The 19,170-nt window shown below is 40.6% G+C and overlaps 1 long non-coding RNA gene and 1 pseudogene across 1 annotated transcript; one reads left to right on the forward strand and one right to left on the reverse strand.

Moving 5' to 3' along the window:
- Positions 1 to 3,086: 3,086 nt before the first annotated feature.
- On the reverse strand, positions 3,087 to 5,072 carry LOC119045828 (protein Mdm4-like; annotated as a pseudogene).
- Positions 5,073 to 7,435: 2,363 nt separating this feature from the next.
- Positions 7,436 to 17,327, forward strand: LOC128627409 (uncharacterized). Its single transcript, XR_008391604.1, has 3 exons — positions 7,436 to 7,500; positions 14,514 to 14,635; positions 15,734 to 17,327. It is a non-coding gene; the product is annotated as an uncharacterized LOC128627409 (long non-coding RNA).
- Positions 17,328 to 19,170: the final 1,843 nt, after the last annotated feature.

Below are 19,170 nucleotides of genomic sequence, written 5' to 3' on the forward strand. Positions count from 1 at the left end.
ACAGGATATGAAGCCCCAGGCCCCTTCTGCGGCCCCCACACACTCTCCTGGCCTGACCGTGCTGTGGCCAGACATCGTTCCTCTGCCCTCGGCCGTGCTCTCGCCAGGCTGCACCCTCCCCTGGCTCTGCAGCTCTGCTCAGCCTCTGCTTCAGCCTCCCCTGGTCCCTTCAGGCCAAGGGATGGTGAGGGCTTCTCCGTGTTGCTGATCTCAGGGCGCTTCACCAGGCTTTATTTTTCCCTTTGACTCAATCCCACCTCTGACATGGCTCCTCTATCAAACTCCCACGATTACCCCCTGGAGTGTGCCCGCCAAGTGCTGCCGGGATTCAGACACGCATTCGTGTTCTGGTGTTAGACTTTCTACTGAATTTCTTAATATTATGCTATGGTTAAAAGGTACAATACGAAAGTTTTTCAAATTGGATGCCCTGTTTTGAAAGGGAGTTTTAAAAAAAATCTAGAACTTTAACATGAGTGAAGGTGTTTGATATTAAAATGGTAAATACTAACTTTTTTCTCTGTGGGGTTTGGGAAAACATTTTAGCTCCTTAGACTGGCTGTCAAAAGGGTATCCTGTCTCTCAACTTTTCAAAGTATACTCTCTAAAAGTTCTAGGACATGCAGGCCCCACCCAAGGTCATCTTCTCACCCTGACCAAGGCCTGTGACTCCTCTGGATAAAGGACAAGGTCAGTTAGTTTTCCTTGTCTCCAAACTGTACCTGTAACGTGGGAATCATCGAAGAAATTGGCACCCCAACACTCCACACCTCCCCGCAAATTCTTTTCTGTTTTACCCTGAATTCGCTTTCCGTTTCCTGTTACAGGGCTGTTCTTCCTTTTCCTTTCCCTTTTCATCTTTTTATTCAGTGACCAAAGTTCCAAGGTTACAAGTTTCAACCACATGTGAGTGATGTCTTGGTAATGTACAACTGATGTTCCAAGTTTGCAAATACTTTCCTTAAACATGTTCATATGAGCGGATTCGAGTTTACTCCCCCAAATAATACAGCTCTCATTCATCTGAAATCTCTAATGCTCTGCCATTTCTGGGGATTTATCTGAAGAAACCCAACACACTAGTTTGAAAAAATACCTCACCCTAAAGTTCACTGCAGCATTATTTACCAGCAATAGTCAAAATATGGAGGTAACCTAAGTGTTCATTGGTAGACAGTGGATAAAGATGTGATACATATATCCAGTGGAATATCACTCAGCCATAAAAAGAATGAAATATTATCATTTGTGATAGCATGGATGGATCTAGAGGGTATTATGGTAAATGAAATAAGTCAGACAGAAAAAAAAAACAAATACCATATGAATTCACTGATATGTTGACTCTACAAAACAAAATAAACAAAACAGAACCAAACTTGGATACAGAGAACAAACAGATGGTTGCCAGATGGAAGAGGTGTTGGGAGGATGGGTAAGAAAAGGTAAAGGGACTAAGAAGTACAAACTGAAAGTCAGGAACTAGTGGCAAGAACGTATAAAGTACAGCACAGGGAATATAGTCAGTGCTATTGTAGTAACTCTGTATGGTGCCCCTTGGGTACTAGACTTATCTGGGTGATCGCTTTGTAAGGTTTAGAAATGTCTAATCACTATATCATACACCTAAAACTAATATAATACTGTATACCAACTCTAATAGAAAAATTATAAAAAATTTCAAGTCCATAATGCTGTCTTGAGTGGGAGAAAAAGATGTGGAATTACCACTAATGTATCTGGAATTAAGCATACCTGGCGGTTCTGCCTACACATTACTGGTCTACATTTCATAGCCCTGGCCATTACAAATAATTGCAGTGCTTCGTTTCTGTGAACACAAAAGTGGTTTCGGATTCATTAAAATCTAGGCATGCCTGTGGTAGTGTCACATATTTATGTGTCATCCATCAGCTGAGTTGTAGTACCCAAAAGGTTGGGCACAGCTGCTCCGGGTACCACTTAGAGAAATCTCATTACTGCAGGAAATCCCTGGGGCAGCCCTGACATGATCTGAGGCAGAAACTCTCGATTGTAATAATGACCTTATTATTTATCTATGGATCTGAAAAAGGTCCCATCTAGTCTGTTGAAGATCATTTCCCCCTCCAACATCTGTTTATATTTATGTATTCATTTATTTATTTTTATTTCTCAACTGCAGTCGACACTCAACACTACTTTGTATTAGTTTCAGGGGCACAGCGCAGTGGCCAGACACCTGTGTGATTTACCAACTGATCCTCACCACAGGTCTGACCCTCAGCCAGCACCACACATGGTCACTACAACGTCATTGACCACACACTCCTGATCCCCAGGACTATTTTGTTCCCTAACAAGGTGTAAGGTACAGCACCAGGAACACAGGCAACACTACTGCAACAACTAAATGCATGCTATCAGGTGGGCACTAGACCCATGGTGGGGACAGCCCCACAAGCCATGCAAATGTCCAACTGCCATGCTGCATGTCTGGAACCAACACAGTATTGAATGTCAATTGCATTTGAATTTTAAAAATTCCCTAACTGAAAATAAGAGTAGGAATAAAATTAACTAAATAAATGATTAATCTCAAGTAATTTGGTAAGTAAATGAATGCATGCATTTTTTAAAGATTTTATTTAATTACTTTTTAGAGAGAGGGGAAGGGGGGAGGAAGAGAGGGAGAGAAACATCAATGTGCAGTTGCCCCTCGCGTGCCCCTAACTGGGGACCTGGCCTGAAACCCAGACACGTGTCCTGACTGGGAATCAAGCTGCGGTCCTTTGGTTTCCAAGCTCGCCCTCTACCCACTGATCTACACCAGCCAGGGCCTGAATGTATTTTCGTTTCTACTCACAGTTGCTTCCTCCCAGATCCTCATCTTTAAAGGGAGAATGAAGTGATTAACATATGCCACCACCTTAATAAACTAGTTTTAAAGAACTCATTCTCAATTTCCATGTAAGTTTAGAAGCAAAAATATCCTGACATGTAGATGTTTATATGAGTAAAGGGACAGGTAAAATGGGTTCACTGGATGGCGATTCTTGGTACTGATGTTTTGATACATGGCCTGACCCTGTTAATATTTCTGTAATTCATTGATTCAGCCAGGCTATAAAACCCCTCATAACCAACTGAATCTCTTTCTTGCAAATAAGGCATGAAGCCCCAGGCTCTTGAATTTCTGGTACCGTGAAAACAATGGCAAGATGTCTTGTCCTCCCACGAATAGTTTCTGTTCTTTAGTCTTTCCTCTCACAGACTGCGTGGCTTCTGGAGATGCCGGCAGTCCTTCATGGGTGCCCTCCTGTTCTCTGTCTTAAAGGTGAGTCGATTGTTCTCTGGCGCTTCATATGGCCTCTTGGCTTTCAGAACTGAGGCAAATCCAAGAATTTCACTGAGTGGCAGGGATCAGAGTTTGAAGCTTTCTTCTCTTCTATATACATACTCATATTTAGGTGTAAAAACTGGAGCTGATATGGTTCTTCGGCAATCAGGGACATCAACTCCTTTATTTTCCTTCTCTTCAGGAACAGCCGAGATATCAGGTGTGGAGAGAGAATGGGTTACCTGAGAACAAATCCGGATACCAACCCTTCCTCAAGGCCCAGCACTGAAACAGTGCCTCTTAGTTGGAGAGTTAAATGTCTTGTACTCAGTACCTTGCTCACTCAACCTCAGAGCAAAAGTGCCAGGTTTGGTCCTATCTTCTGGCTATTCCATGAGTCATTTCAAGGCCAAGCCTGACATTGAGGAGGACGTTAGTCACCCGACATCTGTTTTTCAAAGTGATTTTTTTCCCGTAACATCTGAAAAAAATTCCAGAGGCTAAGGCTATTCACTATTCCCATTTTGTTTCCTCTCTCACTTTCTCTCAAATGGAACAAGTTAAATTACCCTGTTCTCAGTCTTCTGAACTCATCAGTTCAGGCTTTTGGATGTTGACACACTATAATTGCTTGAACATAAAGTGAACGTTTACATCATTTTTTTCTCAAGCAAAAGTAAAATGCAATTTAATGAGACCCATTATTAAGATGCTGGGTTGTGTCTGCAGCCGCTGTGCGAAGAAATACGCTAACGAAGACAAAAGATAGACAAAGGATAGATACAGTTCTTGTTTTGTGGACTGGGGAGCTGAGCTTTTTGTTGCTGTTGTCTGAATTTTTAGAAAAATGCTTCTCTTGCCACCCTTGATTTTAGTGGCTTTGACATTTCAAGAGAGGAGGTGGAGGCAAGAGGATGGGTGAAGAAAAAGAAATGTTACAAATGGGCAAATGGACAGGTTCTTTCTTTTAAGGCTTTATTTGAGGCTTTATTTGAAGACAGGTTCTTTTTTTAAGGCTTTATTTTGTAGACTAACCTAAGTACATGTCAATCTACTGCCAAGAATTAATTTGGTTTTTAATGATACATTTAGAGGATATTCAGCACTTTGTTGTCACAGACAGAACCATTCTTTTCTTTCATGTTCAAGAGGACTACCAAGGTCCGAGTTGAAAAGCAGTGGCCCAAACTGCAGGGTGCGGTTTTCCTCTTCTCCACGAAGATGGAGAAGCACCACAGGTCCCCAAGGGGCTTGTCAAGGCCTGGCTGCCTGGCTGCAGCAGGAGGGGGGACAGCCCCCGTTGTGAGGACAGCCCTGTCTGGGGAGGCCCGGCGAGGAGGGCTCCAGTGAGCAGCAGAGTCTGGGTTGGGCCTGGGTCAAGTGTGGCAGGCAGAACACTGTCCAACGGGTCACTTCTGAGAACAGCCATTCACATTATAAAGGGCCAGGAGCACTGCTTTGGGACATCAGGAAGAGGCAGGTTTCACACGGCCGCATAGCAGGCCCTGGAGCCTCTGCTAAGAACAAGGCAGAGCCGGTTCTGAAGGTGATGGCACCGGGCACACTGATCAGGTTCAACATCCAGAAGAGACCTATTGTGGAACTGGGTGAAAAATGGGCACTGGGCTCGGAAGTGGGTCCTGCTGTCAAAGGGGGACATGAAGGCGGAGGCAGGGGGGCAGTCAGCTGGCAACAAAGCCCAGAGCTTCAGAATAGATCTCACTACTCCCTTCTGCTTAGAGTCTGCTTCCATCCTGAAAGCGAAGGCTGTGTCTTCAGACCTGCAGAAATGTCTTTCTCAGGGCTTAAAAAAACGATATTCAGTTCCCCGAATATGTCTATGACACGTAATATTAGGAGGACTCTTGGAGGAAAGTGATAGAAATCCAATGGAAATTAGCTATAGGTGCTCAAAAATGGAAGGAGTTTACTGGTTCATGCAACTGGAAAGCACAGGCTGGGTCTGGCCCTTACAAATGCTGTTGGATGGGGGGCTTAAACGCTGTCCCTCCAGCTCCTCTCTGTCATTTCTGCTATCTTTGCCCAGTGGTGGGCTGGGAAACACTTAACAGCTAGGTCTTTGAAGAAAACAAATTCATGTATGTACATTCATCAGCTTATATTAAATTTCACTAATATAAAGGATGTGTAGCACAACTTAATATTAGTAAGAAAATATATAATCCTCTTCATATAAATTTGATATAGTTCATTTATTCTCATAAAATTCTTTTGTTGAGATTTGCCAGACTCTTGGATCTGTAGCGAAATGTGGTAGCTATTGAAGAATGAGTGTGGTCCTTCTGACTTGAATGTTGGCTGATACTTTCATCTACAAAAAAGACAGTGTTATGGGCTGAATGTTTGTCCCACACAGTTTGATATGTTGAAGCCTATTATGGACTGAATGTTTGTATCTCTCCAAAAAGCACAGGCTGAAGTCCTAACTCTCAAAGCGAATGACGTTAGAAAGTGGGACCCGTGAGAGGTAACCAGGCTTAGATGAGGTCATGAACATGGGGTCTGTGTGATAGGATTTGTGTTCTTATAAGAAAAGAAACTCCTTTTCTCTCCTCTCTCTCTCTTTTTCCACCAGCCCCCATTACTATTTGAGGACACAGTGAGGAAGTCAGGCTCTCGTTTGAACCCAATCATGCTGCCACTCTGATCACAGCCTTTAGAACTATGAGAAAATAAATGCTGTTGCTTAAACCACGTGGTATATGGTATTTTGTTACCACATCCTGAACAGACTAAGATAAAGCCCTAACTCCCAGTACGACTACATTTGGAGATAAGGTCTGTATGAAAGTAATTAAACTTCAAAGAAGTTGTAAGGGTGGGGCCCTAATCTGATAGGTTTGGTGATCTCTCTCTCTCTCTCTCTCTCTCTCTCTCTCTCTCTCTCACTGTGTGTGTACAAGCACAAAAAAAAGGTCATATGAGCACATAGACAGATGGAAGCTGCCTACAAACCAAGAAAAGAGAACTCACAATAAAACCTAGTTTGCTGGCATGTTGATCTTGGACTTCTCAGTGTCCACAAGCATGAGAAATACATTGCCGCTGTTTCAACCTCCCAGTGTACAGCACTTTGTCACAGCAGCCTGGGCTGACTAATACAGGCAAGAACGATGAAAGTGAAATAGTAAGTACCCATGTGGGAACTTCCCTCTTTTTGAAAAAACTGATTTTACTGCTGAATCAGATTATAGTTCCTGAGAACTAGAATATATTTCCTCATTTCTTGGTGCTGTTTATAACGTAACATCTTTAGACATGACATACTTTCATGTTTAATCTGCATAACATTTTCTCTACAATTTTGTTAAATTTAGAGACAGGATTAACAAACTATACCCTATGGTCTTGATTCAGGTAGGTGCTTTCTTTGACGCCTTTAATATCATTGTGTTGCTATTCTAGTCAATATAAACACCCAAGGTTTTTTCCTGAGACCTGCTTTTTAGGTGTTTTCCTCATGATATAGATTTGAAAAACTGACTTTTTTTTCAGCTCCGATTTTGAGAATTTATATTTCTTTTCTCAGTTAATTATTTCAGCCCACTTTGTCAATCAATTGGGATATTTTAATATTTTGACTCTTCTATCTGGTTTATTATTTACTCCCTCAAGCTTTATTTTGCTTGTGTTACTATAATTCAATAGGCTTTCATGTCTTCATTCTAGTCATTTTTAAACACCTTTTTTATAGGGCAGTTTTCTTTGAGATGACGTTAGAGGCTTCTTTTCACATTGCCATTCATCCTGAAAGTCATTCTGTTTTACAGTGCATAGCCAAACCAATTACAACTTCAATCCATGCAGAAAAATATGTTTCGTGCATAATGATATCGGGAAGGACCAATGTCGTAAGCTAATTATATTTACTTCTCTGACCAATAGTCTAGAAGACCCAATATGCAATTAACATAATTATAACTTTGTTTCTTGTGAGAAACAAAGAGGATTAGCAATTTATGGTGTTGACTATGGTTGTAAAGTAGGTCTCTTAAGATCTATAGACCCCTTTCCAGAAGATAAAAATCCATATTTTGTGGAATAGAAGAGACCATAGAATGATTGCCATATTTCTATGAGAAATTTCTTTTTCTACAGGTTAACCTCACTTGAGTTTCATAAAAGCCTGGCAAAGGAGCTGCCTACTGAAACTGCCTAAGGTAAGTTGACAGTAGGTGGTGATGTCTCCACAGCTTGTCATTTCTGCCCGAGGTTTCTTAGTAAAGGGGGCAGACACCTCCCTGCCTCGTGGGATCACTGGACTGTGCCTGTGGCGCCCTGGTGTGTGTGGTGTGGAAACACTGTTGCTGGCAATGGGGCGGGAGTGGTCTCCTGGGCGACATGTGTGTTCCAATGAAAAGATTCATTTGTAGTCAAAATGCCTTAAAATGAGTAAGATCTGTTACTGTTAATGTTGTGAGAAAAAAGAGGATGGTAAGAAAATGATTTCTTTAAGAAGAAAAGGCAACCTTGATTTCTGAAATTATTTAATTGCATTTTTGAAGAATCAGAGTTGCCACAGCCATGGGTCAGAATGGGCCCCTGTGAGATTCAGGGTGTCTCTCATGTTGGCAAAGCTCTGCAACACAGCAGGCCCCAGAGCTGGACTAAACTTTCTTCTGATTGTGTGCTGTGACAGTCCTCCCCTGAGATAACAGGTGCCTTGTGTCTAGCTTGCTGATGGGGGAAGGTCAGAAGGTAACAAGAACTCTCTGGGCAGAAAGTCACTGTTAACGTGTCAAACCAGTGTCTTGTCCCAGTAGACTGTCTAGGCTGATTTTTTTTTAATGTTTTTTTAAAAATATTTTATTTATTTATCTTTAGAGGGGAAGGGAAGGAGAGAGGGAGAGAAACATCAATGTATGGTTGCCTTTCGTGCATACCCTGCTGGGAACTGGCCTGCAGGGAACTGGTCTGCAACCCAGGCATGTGCCCTGACTGGGAATGGAACCGTGATTGTCTGGTTCGCAGGCCCTCTCTCAATCCACTGAGCTACACCAGCCAGGGCCTAGGCTGATTCTTGGTAGTCTTTCAAGATTGTCATGTTTCAAGGTGCTCCTCACTATGTGTCCCAGCTTGCATCTTTTTCACATATCCTTTTAAAATCGGAAGTCCTGAGAGGACCAGCATACCTGCATAAGTACCTGTGGCTGCCTCCCCATTTTCTTTCTGCTTGAGACCATTTCTAATGACCTTGCCAGCATTTTGCTTATAGAAAATCCCGGGTCTCTTTAGCCATGTTCCTTCTGAGTCTCAGATGGTAGATTATGTGTACATTTGGACATTCTACAAGCTGCTTTCTCAAAGTCCAGGGAAATGCTTAGCCACTCATGACTTTGACCTTTTCATGACCATTTCACGACTCCTGTCACTTCCATCCCCCTAACCTCCACGTTGGCCAGAAGTACAGACAATACAGTGACAAGCTGAACCAAGGATTTATTAGCTGCTTCTCTTTGGGTAGAACAGCACACCAAGACGATGCAGGATGATTTCCAGCCTGCCCATATTAAATACAGCCTTGCCATTGGGCCCTTCCGAAGTCCGGACAAGGTTTTATACCTTCTTGACATATTTTTTCCATTAGATGCTTTTATGAACTAGGAAAAAAAATCCCTTCCAATGCTCCATTTCAGTTGACAGTCCTATTCTTTTGGGATACCAATGATGTCCTGTTTACTTTTCTCTGTGAAAAAGGACATGTTTGTTTGATCTATTACTTATAGTCTATGAAGCTTATTTATCTTTATAGTCAATAAATATAAGTTGAATAGATATAAGTAGGTATAGACACATATAAAGCACTAAGTAATTTTTAAGACTTCCTTCCAGCTGTATTTTCTAGAATAGTTGGTCTCTAGCTTTACTATCATTCCTTTCTCTATATGTCATAGACTTCCATTTTATAAGTTGATAGGTTCTAGGACTTGAGTTTGCGGCCCCACTCTGTGCCTCTGAGCTGACTAGGATTCGGAATTACCTCCTCGCTCTCCCTCAAAGAGCAATACGGCATTGAGATTCGGAGGGCACTGTGAAGGAAGCCAATGGTGAAATTTCATTATAACACAGCCAAAGAAACAGATTCTCATTATGTCATCAAGTAATAAGATTACTTTTGCATGATTTGAGATTCACCTGAGAGCTAGGCCTGCTTTTCTAAGGGCCTTCGTAAGCGCCTGGGCCTGAAAGAAGCAGAGGGGAAAGAGAAGTTGAAAGATGCAGAGGTTTTGTTCTGTGATATAAACAAGTCACTGTGGACAGTGTTTCTAAGAGTGAGCTACAAATACCTTTACAGGTTGATCAATTAAAGCCAAATTAAGGATTCAGGAAGAGTTGATTTTCCCCCCCAAAGAAAAAATGACACTGCAGTGCAGACAATAGAATAACTATGGCTTTTGGTTTACAAATGCGCAGATAAGTCAGAAAAAAGACATGATGTTTTAAGTAGGTTGAAGAATAAAAAAAGGGTGAAAGGGCGAGTGTAAATATGGCAAGTATCTGGCCAAAGGAACAAGTTAAGAATTCTGTTTGTGGCCAGTACACCGTTTCTCTCTTGTTCCTCATCAGTGAAAGGTGTCTTTTAGCATTACATATTTTTACAGACCCATTTTCTAGCAAAGTATTTGGTCTATAGCAAATGAATTACTGGCATTTCTGAAAACAAAAACTTACATGATTCATAGTGAACTTCCAAGTTCTTAAATAAAGAACTATCCCCACTGTGCCTGTGAGTACATTTCCTTTGTTAACGGTGACACTGATTATTTCTGTCTCTTCAACAATTTCCTTTTCCCATCCTGATGTCCATGAGCATTAGCACAGCCTGTCCTTGCCCTGCTGTTTTCCCCTTGATGCACTTCCTTTGAAGTCTCATTGTGACCCACACACTACAGCACCCCCCCCTTATAGGTGACGCCCCAGACTTTCTCTCTACTCCAGACACACCCACCACTTCCAACTCCGTAACTGTGATCGTGATTGGATAACCCCCCTTCCCCACCTTACTGTGACTTCTCACATTCACACCACACCTCTCCATCCTGCCTCGTGGGCTTTCTCCTTGGCAGGAAGAGAGATACCCAGAAGTTAACTGGCGTATACAGGGGGGCGTTTCAAAGATATAGCCAGTAGCAGGTAGGGACTTACCTGACACATGTAAGAATGTTTTTTGCTCCTTGAGAACTGCCTGCTGTGGTCTCTGCTCCTGAGTCTTGGTGCTCTTTGTCCCTCCTTAATCTGACATAATGAGTTGCCTTTTTTTCTTTGAGGACTAACTTTCCCCAGAACCAGACCCAATAGTCTGGCCCACACCACTAATTCCTCACTTTGTTCCATCGTTCTCCATTGCTGTATTAGCCCTACCTAGGTCATCTTTGGAACTTTATATAGCATGAGCATGTTGTTATAAATCACATCTAAGAACATTATCTGTGGAAAAATATGCCTTGAGCAAAGTGTGATTAGATACACAGTGAACATCTTGGATAAATGATTGGTTCAAAGAATGCATGGGTAGCTCATAGCAGACTCTTAGTTGGAAGGTAAGTTCCAGGAGGCACGGAGCATGCCTATATTGGCCACTTATACATCTAGAACTTATCACAGTATCTGGCACATAGTAGGTTTGGTGTTTATCAATAATATTTATTAGAAAAAAATGAGTGAATGAATTAATGAATTTGGGGGGTATCAGCAATTTCTCAAATTTGCCAACTTTAACGAAGAGTGATTTTTCTTCCCTAAATGGGACTTTCAATCATGAATCTATTGAATAAATACCTCTCATTTCAAAGGAAGATGATTAATCCAACAGCCTTTAATCAGAGATCTGCCAAGGACGGCTGGCAGGGGCGCGTGGGGAGAACAAAGGAGAAGGCAGGTGCTGTGGGGAAAGTGGTCCTCGGCTATTCCAACCCTTTCCAATCGCAAAGCTCTCTTTTCATTGGGTTTCACACTGGGAATACCTGCAACTTTTATTTAGAAGGATTTTGGTCACTAAAATAAAAATGTAAAACGACTATAGCTGACACCAAAAGATTTAATTGTATCATAAGCAAATAGACAGTAAGAACCTTGTATTGGTAAAATAGTGATAAGTAAATATATCTATATGGAAAACTGAGAAACTGTTTCTCAAACTTTTCTACTTCTTTCGAACCTTCAAATGGCTGCTTGCTCTATGCTGCCTGCCCTCCAGGATATTTTTGGATTTTTCTCTACCATTTCTCCCAGTTGGTCTTTGCCTTCAAAAAATAACCTGTCCTGAGTTCCCATTCATTTAGCCATCTGCTTTCTAAGAGGTAATATGAATAATAATAGGTTAATTAGTCCCAATAGGTAAGCTATGAATCCTTAAACAATGTCTTTATCAGGAAATCCTTAAAGGGTGGTTCTTCTGAACAATGGTCAGAGAACTATTCGGGGGCCAAGTAGCTCTTCAGAGCCTGAAATCATTCCAGTTGCTCAGTTGTCCAGAGCACACAGAGATGGCCTACTCTGTGAAGAGATAACCTTGGAGGAATTATACCTCTTTATATACCTGACCTCTTACCATTCTACCCTGGGGAGTAAAATGTTCTAATTAGAAAATGTTCGAATAATTACCTTCTTTCCTCTGGATTAAACCATGCCTTATACTTTTTTCCTATGAAAACAGATGCAATTGATTAATATAATAATTATTTCTGCCAAGAATATGTAGTTCAGAAAAAAGAAGTCTTCATAAAGTTCCCCAGGAAACAAAAATATTGGCAAGATATCATTGGGATCGACACAAAAATAGCGGGCGGTGGAGAGAAAATTTTGTAACCGAATTTCAATGGGGTCAAAATAATTCTCACTGTGCTGCTGAGGTTCTGTGAAGGCTGGAGAATAATCCACGCCAGAGAAAGGGTTACAAACACACAAAGCGAAGGCAAATGCAAAACACTGCCAAGCAAGGGAGGCTGGCTGAGCAGGAAAAAGAGCAACACATACAGACTCTGAGACAGGAACTAGTGCAGCTAAATTGGTGACTGGATATTGTACAAGGGCTTAATTAATATTCCCTCTTTACAAAAGGGCACCTGTGAGGCATTGTGCACTCAACCCTCCAATGAGCACGAATTCATGTTGGGCTAGTAAAAGAATAGAAGTAATTGCCCTGTCCTTTGCTCTTAAGGGGGTTGACAAAGACTATGCTGTCTTTTATTTTCTTTTCTGGCTAGGTTATTTTCTAGGTCTGTTGATCACATTTGTCCTTGAAGAAAGCATCTCAGTGCAGGCTATCACCAGTGAGTGTTTTTTCCATCAGGAATTCTTTAAATCAGGAATTATAGACTTGAAGTTATTTGATATAACAAAAAACCTGAGAAACCTTTTACAGTGGGAGAAATACTTCTTTCCTGACATTAACCTTCACAGGTAGTTAAACAGAAATACTTGATCATGAATTCAAACACAAAGCACACCTGAATAAGAAATTATTCTATTATTATCTACTATTTGGGTCAAGTTTTAAAGGCATCAAAAGGCATATATCTTTAATGTAAAGTGACAAAAACCAAACACTAATAATTTATTCTATTTGGTTTAAGTGTTGCACTCTAGTTGAGGCTTTGTAGAAATTTTATAATTACACTATAATAAGCTAATTAAATTGATAAGAACGAGAGCTTCTAGGGCACTGGTGGCAAACACAAGGCCTGCGCCTCCACTTTGTTTCTATCTGGAGGCAGCACCGTGCTCTCACTTAACTGTTCAGGAGTCGTTCCATTTATACAGCCCTAAAACTGCACTGGCTCTTTGAAGGCAACCGTGAGGCTGATGTGGCCCCTGGTGAAAATGAGTTTGACATCCCTGTTCTAGGGGAAACAATATATAAATCCTTTTTAATTTAATATAATTAACATACAACATAGTGATTTGATATTTATATACATTATGAAGTGATCACCCTGGTAAGTCTAGTTACCGTCTGTGACCATACTAAGTTATTACGGTATTATTTACTATGTTCTGTATGCTGTTTGTTACAACCCCCTTACTTATGAATTCTGTTGCTACTTTGGGTCCACCCAGTACCCTCTTCACACGTGTGTCTCCTGGCCAGGCCTCAGTTGTGGCCTCGGCCCTAGATACAAGGCAGCTGAGAAGTGAGTCTCTTGCATTTTCATTGCTTACGAAGGGAAATAGACTCTGATTCCCATGAAGCCCCAGGCGCAGAAGTCTCCAAATGCAGAAAAAAGTACTCAGATGATGGGCAGACAAAAATAATTGTGCATGTGTACTACATATTACAGCGGAGTTCCAGGTCCCTGACATTTTCTGAGATGAACTGGCTACTAGGCTTGGTTGAAACTGTGCTCTAATCTTTTCTGGGCTAACATCGGAAACTAAGGTGGGCCAAGGAAGTACATTTACACATGGAACAGATCTCCAGCACTTTTTTCTAACGTCAAATTCTTGCATGTTTCATGTGTCATTCCTTTAAGTTTCAGAAGAAATTGTGTATTTGTAGATGAAATGATATGCTGTTCTGAATGCACTTCCCAGGTGTATGGAAGAGCATTAAAGGAATAAGATGTGAATGAGACAAGATTGTCCAGGTTTTAATAGTGGTTGAAGCTGGGTGATGGGCCCTGAGGATTCATTAAAGTGTCCTCTCTAATTCCATTTGAAAATTTCCGTGAAGGCATAAAGCAAAAGAAATTGTGTAAAGTCCTATTTGTTCAGGGATACACTCATTTAATCACTTTGGGAAGACAAAGGAACTTGGAGTGCTTTCCCCTGTGGAGTTCAGCCAGACCATGTCCACGGGCATCTTATTTGTCAGGATCTAAGGACCACTGGCCTCCACCTGAAATCTGATAAGATGCCCACTCTACACCTGAAACTAATGCAAAATAATACTGAGTGTAAGGCATAACTGAAAAAATTTTTAATAAAACATATTTAAAAAGAAATATGTTAAGAGGGGCTTGGGTATTCCCTAAAAGATTTTACCACATGAATAAACAAGTAAGTGCCTTTAGCTTCTGAAGCAGGTCATTATCATAGACTGGCTTTCTGTCACTGAAATTCATGCCATCGGTCTAAAACATTTGGTCAACCTAGTTAAGTCTTTTCATTTTTTAAAACTAGAATTTCCTTCAAAAATAATACTCATGAAGCTCATAACATCTTTTACCCACAGGTATTTCAGTGCCTACTTCAGGAATACTAATACCCAAGCAACTATTAACTGCAGATATTCATAATGGAGGAAATATCCAAGTTTTCTATTCTCCATTTCAGTTCAGAAGCTATTGCAAAAAGGTCAGTTTCTTCCTTGTCGTGTTTATTGTCTTTCTGGCTCAGGAATTATATAACCTGACAGAGGAGTGAACATTCTATCTTTCTAATCCTGGCTTGATATTTGACACAACTTCTACCAGGAGAAAATATTTTATATATTTATCAAAGAAGGAAGAGAAATAGTTCAACTCTCTTGTGTTCTTTGAAGAGAGAAGAAAATAACTTAATTTGGACAAGGATAATGCTCAAAAAACTGTGGTGACAAAACATTCATCAGTGGACAGAGAACAGACTTTTAACAAATTTCAGTACTATTTCTTGACCTTGTTATTGTGTTGATATAGCCTATATTTCATTAAGAAGGTGGTAGACAGGTTGAGAATTCAGGAATTTTTAAAGTAATAATACTGTTAAAGGCTGAGATAAATCTCCCAAACATTATTTTTTTAAAGGCAAGAAGAAGGATATACCAAAATAACTTGTAAAAATGTTTCTAGGTACGATTGATTGTCCACAATCCTATATTCGCAAAGTAAAAATCATTTTGAAGAGGTTCCACTGTACATCAGTTGATCTCAGGAGGAAGACGGTAGGAAGGATGCGGTGCTCACTGGTGTGCAGAGCTGCCCTGGAGGCTGACCTGGGTTGTACTCAAAGGCCCAGCTGGCAAATTTATGGAAGATCAGAATGGGAAAGATCAGGAGAGAACTCAGAAAAGTCATAAAGCGGTTGAGGGGCTATGGAAAACCTCCGCTTTAAACTCTGCGTTATTCGAGTTAATGCGTCTAAAGGACAAGGTGACAGGGAAAGAGGTCACGATGAAGCATTGTGCAGTTTAGCAGGCAGGGATAGAGCTCATCCAGTCTTCGCCTCCTGGACTGACAAAGGTGAAGTAGAAAAAGGTGTAGTGGCAAAGAGTGTGCGCAGTGGAATCACACATGTGTGACCCTGGCAGTTGCCAGTTGTGTAGTTTTCGGCAAGTTATTCAACTTTTCAAGTATTTTGCTTTACTTGTCCATAAAATGTAGAGAACTATATGATCCAGCAACCCCTTGTCTGGGTATCTACCTGAAAATTTTGAAAACATTTATTTGCAAAGATATATGTTCTCCATTGCAGCATTATTCACAGTGGCCAAGATATGGAAAAACCAGTGTCCTTTGACAGAGGATTGGATAAGGAAGATGTGGTACATGGCTACACTCGAATATTAGTCAGCCATAAGAAAACACGAAATATTGCCATTTGAGACAATAAGAATGGATCTTGAGAATGTCAAGAATGCTAAGCGAGATAAGTCAAAGAGAAAAAGTTAAGAATCATGTGATTTCATTCATTTGTAAGATTTAAAACTGAAAGCAACAAGTGAACAAACAGGAAACAAAAACCCACAGACACAGTATTGTGGTTACCAGAGGTAAAGGGCATCAAATACATGGTGACAGAAGAAGCTTTGACTGTGGGTGGTGAGCACACCCAAAATATAATACAGATGTATTGTAGAATTGTACACTTGAAACTCATATAATCCTATTAACCAATGTCATCCCAATAAATTTAATTAAAAAATAAAATGGAGAGAATAACTTTGCTTATATTATGTCACTGTTTTGAAGATTATATGTAATAAAGCTTAGAAGAATGTTCAGAGGATAGTAAGAGCTTGACAGAAGCTAACTAATTTACTCCTATTATTTTTTTTGGCCTCCTTATTGTCCCTTGCCCAAGCCAGACACACTTCTGTATGTTCCCTCTGCTTGTAATTTTTTCCCTCCAGATGTTCCTGCAGTTTACTCTTTGAGATCTCTCACAGTTTTATTCAAAGGTCATCTGACCAACCTATTTAAAATGCAAACCACATCTCTTTTTTTTCTCATTCCAATCCTTCTTCTACTATTCTACTTTTTTTCCTCCATAGCAGCAGCTATCACCTTCAAATATAAAGTCTATCTATCTATCTATCTATCTATCTATCTATCTATCTATCTATCTATCTATCAATCCTCCATCCATATGTGTATTTTCTCTTCACTAGAATGCAGTCCACAAAGGCAGGGATTTTAATCTGATTATTTTTATTGACCAGCATCCAAAAAAGGCCTGGCACAATAGAAGGTGCTTGGTAGATTACTATTAAGTGTGGGAGTGACTGACTTGTTATATAATGCTATCACTGAATTAAAATACCACACCATTCTCTTTTTCCATTTCCTTGGCTTTTGGGGCCTTCATTTCCCTTCAGCTTTGCCCTTGATGTTTATTTTAACTTTGTTGCACCTTTACTTTTCATAGGGAATTGAACACATAATATGCTATTCATCCTCTAAGCGACCATGCCTCATTCACCCCTCTAGTAGGCTACCAATTTTCAAAGCCACTCATTGAATTTGTGGAGTGTTTGAACTGATTAAGTAAAAATGGTTATTGGTTTTCTGTGAGAGCTAAGACAAGGCAAGTCAATAGGAACCCATCTATCCATGGCCACCCTCCCTGCACTGTCAGAGAATCCCAACTTTATAACCTTAGAATTCAAAACACAAAAAAATATAGAGAAAACACATTCACTTGAATAGAATGTTGATTAGGCAGAGAAAGGGGGCTAAAAGGGAATGAGATACCATCACCATAGGACAATAACAATCACCAACCATTTTTAGATTCTTTAGTATGTTCTAGAAACTATACCTAGTACTTTAAATGCATTATTTAATTTTATTGAATAAAATCCTCACAATGATCCAGTGATTAATTAATTACTATGTCATCACGATTTGACAGATGAAGAGGTGAATCCTAGAGGACTTTAAGAACTTGGTTAAGGTCACACAGCTGGCAAGAGGCAGAGCAGGATGCAGACCCCTGGCTCTGCGACCCCTGATTCCAGGCCACGCCACCATGCCAGGCCTTGAGTGGGATTCTGGGAGAAAGTATTTCTCTATCTCAGGCAATTGTATATCAACAACAACAAAAACGTGAGTAGTTTCACAATCTCAAGAAATCATGAATCATTAATTAATTAATTATTATTTACTGTGACTCTAACAAGGTACAAGGCAGTAAGATGGGCTCTGAATGAACCCAAAAGCATATTAGCCTGTACTGGGTCCTCAGTGGGAGAAATAAAACACAAACTTAATAAATGTAATTATGCAAAGGAAATATTAACAGATTAGTTCACCAGAGCAAAGGATGACAATTTTTATCCAAAGACCCAGATAGGAGTATTTCAGGCTCTGTGGGTCACACGGTTGGTGTGGCAACCCTACTGCGGGAGCACACACACAGCCACAGATAATGAGTAAGTGAATGAGCGTGGCTGAGTTCCATTAAAACTTGATGTATAAAAGCTGTCACTGGGCTACAAACCACAGTTTACCAACTCTTTTGTTAGCGAAAACTCTTGGATAATATACGGTGTATTCTGAACAAGCTTTTGGAATATTAGGTGCTCTAGGACATTCGGACGTGGGAGAAAAAATGGAGTTAGGGAAAAAGTAAAGAGAAGGGGACAGAGAAGAAAGAGGAGGGTCAGGAGACAGTATGTCATGGATACCCAAGGGACAGGGACAGGGTGACACACTAAAGCCTCAAGGAGAGTGAAGACTTCAGGTGGACCTCAAAGGATGGAGAGCATATCAGGAAGTGGGAACATCATAAGGAAGGAAGGCATGAGTTATGTGTAGTTGCCCATCGAGCCTTTTGGGGTGGGTCTGGATGGGGGAGAACTTGGTTTTGTGTGGAAGCAGGGCTGGCACTGGAGAAACTGCCTTTGACAGAGACAGGGAGACTGTGGGTGCTGCCCCTTCCTCCTCCAGATGTGAGGGCCCTGTCCTATCTCTCCAGCTCCCACGCGCCTGCCTCTCCCTTCTCTATCCCACCTGACATCTTGTGACTTTTCTTCTCCCTGCCACCCAGGGTTCAGTGATGAGCACTCCTTTCTTTGCACGTCCGTAACTTAGAGCAGCCAGCGTCTCCTGGGCCACGTTTCACACAACCTGTATTTCTTAACATTGATCAGTGAGTTTTATTGCCCTGAGGGTTTTTTCCATTTGATTTTTCAATTTCTGTGAAGAAAAACACAATCCAAAATAAAGAATAAGCCTGGGATTTTTGCTCTTTGTAGTTGTTTCATTCGCAAGTAGGTATTGTGTGTGATTACAGGATGTTGGCAATAGGAAGGCTTCCAAGATCTCATAGTCTAACATCTCATGTTAAACATAAAAAATGTGGCCCAGAGCAAGGAAAGGGATTTCCCAAGGCCTCATAATTCTTACCACTTGGGATAGTTTTGTTTTTCACTTTTAGATTGATCTTTTTATTGGGAAATAGAGTTATACCCTGAAATATAAAACAAAGGTGAGTATAATAATTACTAAGCAGACATGTAATCACTAGAGTAAAAATAGAACAATACCAGACCCTTCCAAATACACTGCCGTACTTTTTTCTTCAGTCAATCATTAGCCTGACTTTTTTTTAAACTTTGGTAAAATATATGTAACAGAAAATGTACCATTTTAACTAGTTTTAAGTGGACAGTTCGGTGGCATTAAGTA

This window comes from Artibeus jamaicensis, unplaced genomic scaffold (genome assembly GCF_021234435.1).
Source record: "Artibeus jamaicensis isolate MK-2021 breed Jamaican fruit bat unplaced genomic scaffold, CSHL_Jam_final contig_391, whole genome shotgun sequence".
In the NCBI taxonomy this organism is placed as follows: Eukaryota; Metazoa; Chordata; class Mammalia; order Chiroptera; family Phyllostomidae; genus Artibeus; species Artibeus jamaicensis.